Here is an 8,550-nt window from a genome sequence, read left to right on the forward strand (position 1 = left end):
GCATATCCATAAACTTCTCTGAACCATACACATAACTGTTCTGTAAAGGAGGGATAATGATATATATATATATCTACCTTACAAGAGTGTTTAAAAAATCAAGTAAAATAGGGTCTGAAAACACTGAAGTGCTATACTAGTTATTTATAGACAGATATATTCAAAATTATGACAATTATCCAACATTACTTAGTAGGTAATTTATGTCATCATAGCATATGACAACATGTAGATTACTTATTCACATGTCCACTATTATCTCATCTACAGTGGCTGAAATTTATTAATTTATCCAAACACAACATTTTCTTTTCATTACGAATAAACTTCCAACACAGAAATATATGTATGTACACATATATTGGTATATGTATGTCCTTGTGGCCACAAGGATAGAATTGACAAAACTTGCTTTCAAATGTTTAATGATATATGTTGCATTATCACTTAAACATTTGAAAGCAAATTTTGTCAATTCTTTCCTGTGGCCACAGATTGAATAATTTCTAAATTCTCAGCTCTATTAATCACTTGTTGGTAAGCATATACAAATGGTCACAGTATGATGTGACACAGAGGAATAGTATTTTAATGGGCATTTAAGGGAATATGAGAATGCTCAATACAGTAAAAGATACTTGAATTAACATCTAGGGAAAGTAGAAACTTAGCAGGCATGTCAAGAAGACAGAACTTTGCAAGCTAAAGTTATAGCAACTGCAAATGTAAAACAACAGAAAAAGTGCACAGACAATTCAGGGAATTAGTTGTTCAGCTAAAATGGAGTACAGAGTAAACAAAGAGAAATGTCAGGACAAGAGATAGGACCACTGAAATTGGTTAGATTATATAAAGTACCCTAAGCAGGAGCAATTATAATAATTTCTAACCCCAATGACCAACACAATTTTTTCCACACATTAGTAAGGTACTGCTAGAAGCCAACCCAATGTCTGTTTGCTCTTCTCCCTTAAAGTTAAAACTTTAATTATTGGGGGTTCCCAGTGTGTCTAGCTAAAAGTCTATTTTTCAGCCCTCGCCAAAACTAGAGGTGATTTGTGAAACAGTCCTATTCTGCTATGTACTCTGCCTGTATTGTTTCCCTTGTATGAGCATAGCTTCTTCCTCTTCCCCACCCACCCACCCTGGTTACACTGTTATGAAGGCACAAGCCTGGAGAAAAGCGGTCATATTGTGACCATGAAATGATAAGGGTGGGGACATAGGACTAAACACTATGAACAGCAGAGCTGAAAGAGGAAAAGAACCTGGAATCATGTCTGATGATGTCATTGAACCATTGCACCAGCCCCCAACAGCCTCATTCTGGATTTCCTCTTCTGTGAAATCAATAAATAATTGGTCCTTAAACCATAACAGTTAATACACTACATATCAATAGATGTCTGTTGACTAATAGGAGGCCATATATTCGATGACAAAAGTCTTGGATTACATTTTGTAACCAATAGGAAGGTGTTGAAGTATTTTAAATTGAGGATTAGTATAACCATGTTTAGGTTTTAGAAAGCTCACTCCCACTTCACCAAGTATCCAGAGCACCGATTTATCCTGTAGAAATTACACAAATAATATAGCATTCTATGTTTAAGAAAACACAGTTTTCAAAGTAAATGTAAGCAAGATTGGAACATCGTCAGATATACTAGCTATTGGCCAAATTCTCAGAATTTCAACAGATTCAGTAAATGTGTATTCAAGATTTATGTTACTCCTGAGTGGGTTATGCTTGACTGGAATAATAATATTTGTCATTCCAGACCTATGGCAACTTTTTATATTTCCATCTTCTCCCCTCGTATAAGAATATGGGGGAAGGAGTTAAACATGGATATAGGCATAGGAAATATCTTTCAATTGGTGCCTTCCTGAGATGCTAAAATAAAATGATATGTAATCTTTATAAATGTCATCTCATTGAGATAGTTGGAAAAATACTTTAAAACCTCTAGTCCTTACTTGCTAGAGATGCATCACTACTGCTTTGATATCATATGAATAAACAAGCAAATGGTAAGAAAAAACACCAAACAAGCTATAGAATAAATTTGGATTTTACCACCACTTTTTATTGTACAGTCTGTGAAAGTATGGGTTCTGGACTCACAGAGGCCTGGGTATGAATCCTAGCTCTGCCATACACTAAACTATCTTAATATCCTTAAGGATGGACTTTTCTCCTCTTAAATGGGGGTTTTAATACATACATGTAGGAATATTATGAGAATTAAATGAGGTACTACTTGTAAAGTTGGTAATTCAGTACCTGGCACATGGTAATCATTTAATTCAGTGGTTTCCATGAAAAATATGATTATTAATAGTATGATTATTAATAGTTATGATTATTACCCTTCTTATTACTGCCATCATCATTATTATTACCTCCCATTAGGAGAGAAAACAACTAATTTAAATGGAAATGACTTCCTATATAGACTTTCTTTACTGTGTGCTTTATTTCCTGTTCATTCTTAATTATCCATGTGAGGATTTTGCTGCAATGATCTATTTTAGTCTGTTTTTAATTCTAGGAAAATTTCTTCTATGAATTTCTGGGCCCTCTGCCTGCCTGCACCAATTATTCTGTATTTAGGAAATGCAAACTGATTTTAATAGTAAATTGAGGTAAAAACAAAGTATGGAGGCATCTACAGTGCAGAAACTTAGATGATTTTAAAGTCATTATCACTTGCACTTTGAGTGATTCACAGTTTTAAAAATATTTTCTTAGTATTTTTGATTAAGATAAGGCCATATTGAAAAGATATGTATTTTATAGGTTTGCTTTGAACACTGATAAATTAAAAGTGACTTGAAGTTTAATTATAGAGCCATTTAATTGACCAGACCACTGCTTCCAAAATATGGTTCAGACATCTAGTTTTATGCAATACCTAAAATTCATGAACAAACATTATCTCTGGAATATATATTTCCATTTTAGCATATGACAAAATCAAGTTGAGGAATATATTCTTGTGAAAATACAAAATATATCTGATAATTTCTCTAAATCTTTGCTGAAAATACTTGCAATATTGAACTGAATATGCTGTTTTTGCAAGATATTCTCATTTAGGTTTTTACCTGGAACCAAAAACTCTGAACAAAATACACATTAATAGGTGAGGGAAGGTTGAGAGGGTCAATTCCATAAGTGTGTTTGTACCAGTGAAAGTTTCTGGGCAATGTAGATCACGTGCTAATCATCTTTCAGAAAAGTCTGAACATTACTGAACTAAACCTTCACAGATATTTTTGTTGTTGCTTTGTGTTGTTGAGATTTTAAAAAAGTTTTTATTTTAAGTGAGAGCAAGAGTTTTTTCCCTTAGAAATAGGACAATATAGTTAGGTGTTTTATGTTATGACAGGGTAAGCTTTTTTCTTCCTCTCTAGTTGTAGAGAGGACAACTAGAAAAGAACATACAGCAGCACCAGGAATTCCAAGTTAGAATTCATAGGAAAGTGTACCAGGATAACTTGGAGATGGGAATAGTGATATCACATGGTTACCAGATTGGCCACCCTGTCTTTTTTTTTTTTTCCTGGTTACCCTTACTTTTTTTTTTTTTTAATAGATCTTTATTGGAGTATAGTTGCTTCACAGTACCATGTTAGTTTCTGTTGCACAACAAAGTGAATCAGCCATATGCATACATATATCCCCATGTCCCCTCCCTCTTGAGCCTCCCTCCCACCCTCCCTATCCCACCTCTCTAGGTCATCGCAAAGCACGGAGCTGATCTCCCTGTGCTATGCGGCTGCTTCCCACTAGCTAACTATTTTACCTCCTGTAGTGTATGTATGTCGATGCTACTCTCACTTCGCCCCAGCTTCCCCCTCCCTGCCTCATGTGTCCTCAAGTCCATCTCTGTGTCTACGTCTTTATTCCTGCCCTGCCACTAGGTTCATCAGTACCAAATTTATTTATTTTTAGATTCCATATATATGTGTTATCATACGGTATTTGTTTTTCTCTTCCTAACTTACTTTACTCTGTATGACAGACTCTAAGTCCATCCACCTCACTACAGTTAACTCAATTTCAATTTTTTTATGGCTGAGTAATATTCCATTGTATGTATGTGCCACGTCTTCTTTATCCATTCATCTGTCGATGGACACTTAGGTTGCTTCCATGTCCTGCTATTGTAAATAGAGCTGCAATAAATATTGTGGTACATGACTCTTTTTGAATTGTGGTTTCCTCAGGGTATATGCCCAGTAGTGGGATTGCTGGTAGTTCTATTTTTAGTTTTTTAAGGAACCTCCATACTGTTCTCCATAGTGGTTGTATCAATTTACATTCCCACCAACAGTGCAGGAGGGTTCCTTTTTAACCATACCCTTTCCAGCATTTATTGTTTCTAGATTTTTTGATAATGGCCATTCTTACTGGTGTGAGGTGATACCTCACTATAGTTTTGATTTGCATTTCTCTAATAGTTAGTGATGTTGAGCATCTTTTCATGTGCCTCTTTGTCATCTGTATGTCTTCTTTGGTGACCCACCTCCTAGAGTAATGGAAATAAAACAAAAATAAACAAATGGTACCTAATTAAACTTAAAAGCTTTTGCACATCAAAGGAAACCGTAAATAAGATGAAAAGACAACCCTCAGAATGGGAGAAAATATTTGCAAATGAAACAACAGACAAAGGATTAATCTCCAAAATGTACAAACAGCTCATGGAGCTCAATATCAAAAAGCCAAACAATTCAATTAACAAATGAGTGGAAGACCTAAATAGGCCACCCTGTCTTGAAACCATGCTTGCTGTGGAACAGTTAAGATGCTAAATTCAGTTACAGAGTTGAATCAGTATTTGTAGAGATGGTGATGAACATCCATTGATAGTAATCATGAATTGTGTCCATATTTTAAAATTTAGATTTGTTTTATAAGATGATTATGTGTCCATGGAAAGTTGAAACATGTTGATATGCCCACCCATGATAGGAGTATTTTCATGCTTTCAACAACTAACTTGGACTGAAATGCAGTGTTCACTGTAATGTATATTGCTATTCCCAAATGCACTACAGGGAAGTGGTTAACAATTTTGATACATCAATTATTCTATTAATCCTTGATCTATGTGTTTCACATATTTAAAACTCTACAAAGAGAAAGTGTTGAGTCTGCGAAGTTTCAGTATTCTGATTCATTAAAAAATAATAAATGAATGAATGAATAAATAAATAAATGTACTTAACTGAGTCAGAGAAGAAAGAGTAAATAAATATCAAAAAAGAAAGGAAGTAAACAACCACAAAAGCATCTTAGATTAGTGTCCAAATTACTTGGGGTTGGGGAGTTTCCATAATTTGAAAAGAAAACATTATTTCTCAACATTTATATTAATCACACCTTTACTGTGTCTAAACAGGGTACTTAAAGGCCTACCTTCCTTAAAAAACTGTTCTTATTATTACTGACTCAGCTTACCATGTCAGCAATTCTGTGAGTAAAGGTCAATTAGCATGGCTGAAAAGTAGTTTATGAGCAAAATAAAACAGAATAATATTCAGTTTCTATGATTTTCTCAAGATATTGTTCTTCATTTAGCTTTACTGTGATATAATTAACATATAACATGAGGTAAGTTAAGGTGTACAACATAATGATTTGATATATATGTATATATTGCAAAATCATTACCAAAATAAGGTTAGTTAACACATCCATCAAGTCACATAGTTACAATTTTTGTGTGTGTGGTGAGAACTTTTAAAATCTACTTTCTTAGCAACTTCCAAATAACAATACAATATTGTTAACTATAGCTACCATGCTATACATTACATCCCAGAACTTACTCATTTTATAAGTGGTAGTCTGTACCCTTTGACCACCTTCACTCACTTCCATACCCCCAATCCCTCACCCCTGACCACCACCAATCTCTTCTCTGTTCCTCTTTGTTTAGTTTATTTAGAGTCCACATATAAGTGAGATTATACAGTGTTTGTCTGTATCTGTCTGACTTATTTTGCTTAGCATAATGTTCTCATGCTTTACCCATGTTGTTAAAATAGCAGGATTTCCTTTTTTTAACCAAGATATTTTTCTGAACATTTGTGTGTATGTGTGTGCTACCACAATTAAAATAGAAACAACAATAAAAATTGAAATGTAGTATAAAATAAAATATGGTGAACTACATAAAATAATGAATGAAAATAAGCCAGAAATATTGAGAAAAGGAAGCCAAGTATAAAATAATGCATGCAGTGAAATTACACATATATATATGCTTAAACATGTGCAAAAACACTCTCTAGTATTAGAAGTAAGGATAGTGCTACCCTCTGGGGAGAAGGGGGGAGGCTGAGATGTGGCATGTGCAGACTTCTGGAATGATTTAAGTGTCAATTTCATTTTTTTCTCTTTTTAATCTGAGTGGGGCTCCACATGTCTTCCTTTTATAGCTCATTACACCTTCATACATGCTCTGCACACTTTTCTGTCTGTATGCTACACTTCAGTTAACAATTTATATTAAAAGCTAGTTACCATGCTAAGGCTTCCCAATAGATTTGCGTCGGTTTTTATTCCTTCTATAAATCTTTCTCTCCTTCAATCCCAAAGAAGTCCAGCCCATATAGATCTTCTTTTTTTGACCCTCAACAAATGTAGATTGTTCCTACATCAGAATAGTTCCTGTAATTTTCTTTCCCAGATGTTTACAAGTGTGCAATTTTATCATTCTGGCCTCCAATTTTACTATCTGGTAGAGGCCATCCCTGACTAAGCTGTAAGGTTTTACATGATTTCCAGAAAACAAACTAACAAACGTACAAACTAACCGTGTTTCCTCTTTTGTGATCTATAAAAGTCTATGTAATGTATCTCTCTTTACTTCTTTATCTTAGCTTAAGCACATGCTATTTAGATCCTATGCGCCTGCTGCCTGCACTGGCCTTCTTGCTGGGGCTTTACCACGACAAGCTTGATCTGGCCTAAAGTCCATGGCTCTTAGGATTCTTTCTGCATCAAACATTCTTGACCATTTTTTTCCCCACATCCCAGGGGTAACTCCTTTTTTTGAAGTATTCTTTTCTACCCATTTGTTTTCTTCATATCAGTTTTCACTATAAGGATATATTTTTGCTTGGTTTTGTTTTAATGTGCTTCTGGTCTCACTTTTATTCTTAGAATATAAATTTCATGATGGCTGAGCCCTCTACTAGGTTTACATAAATATGCACTAGGACAGAGCCCAGCATAGAATAAATATCTAATATATATTTATGGAAAGCAACATTAAACATGTTAATGGTTATGTGGTTCCATGGACATGATCTAAACTCATAGCAGTGTCAGGACAAAAGAAACTCTGTCCACAACCAAATTTAAATATACTCCAAGTTTATTGCATGCATTTCTCAAAGAATGTGAAGTATACCTGTTGACCTAAGCAATACTCTTCTAAAAATGTTTTATTCTCTTCCATGTTCCTTTTGACACAGGTACTTTCAACTTTTTCCAACTCAAATCCCAGCTTGATCCATCCCATTCCTTTCTCTCTTCATTCCTATTTGTCCAAATTTTACATTCCAAAAAGCAAAACACAAATAAAAACAACAAATGCAAACAAACAATGTCACTAATAAAACTCAAAAACAATTAGTTTGTGCTGGCAGTGTTTCCCTTGTAAATTGGAGAAATGAGAAGAAACTGAGCAAGGCAAACAGTTTTCTCTTTCATGAGAGGGAAGAAGTGCCTGGGATTACTAATTTATTAAGTGGTGGTCACACATGATGCTATCTAGACAAAGATTTTCAACACTAATATTAAAGGAATCCCCAAATGAATTTCAACTCTTTGAGACAGTATTAGGGAGAATGAGAAATGGCTTGACAAACTATGTGTTCAGTTATTTCTAAGTATGTCTGAGTTTTAAGATAAAGTTATGTGCATCTTTTGCTGTTGTATACAGTATGAATATTTTAATGTTTTTAAAATAAGATGTGAATTTAATCTTCGAAGGCCAGGAACCGTATCTTATACATCTTTGTATGATCCACTGTGCTGAGCAAAATATTCAATGCTCATTGTTAAGACTATGAAGGATGATGAATTACAAGAGGTCAGGGTTATTTATGAAATAGAAAAGACTTCATGTGCTGAGAGGATGGTCAGGGATATCACCTCTTTTAGATATTGATTTGTTTAGCTTTAGGTGATTGAGCTGTAGCTATTCTATTATTATTGATTATGCATATCCAACTACCAAATACATGGGGTTTTCCAAAGAAAGGGGTCTGGGGATAATGATTCCAGGTGCAATATACTAAGAGAGTATTGCATAATGAAGATACAGGGCTAAGGAAATGTTATTGAACAAACTGCATGAAAACAAATTTTATTATTGAAATTTTGGCACATTTTACTATTTATTGCTCTGGGACTTTTCCACAAAGAAGTCTAAATATCCATTAATTTTTAAAAAGATATCTTATTTTAATCTGAATAAAAATGTGAAAATATTTTTATTTATGGCCAAAGAGATACAGTGGGAA

Source organism: Monodon monoceros, unplaced genomic scaffold (genome assembly GCF_005190385.1).
Source record: "Monodon monoceros isolate NGI ecotype Baffin Bay Population unplaced genomic scaffold, NGI_Narwhal_1 Super_Scaffold_20, whole genome shotgun sequence".
Taxonomy (NCBI): Eukaryota; Metazoa; Chordata; class Mammalia; order Artiodactyla; family Monodontidae; genus Monodon; species Monodon monoceros.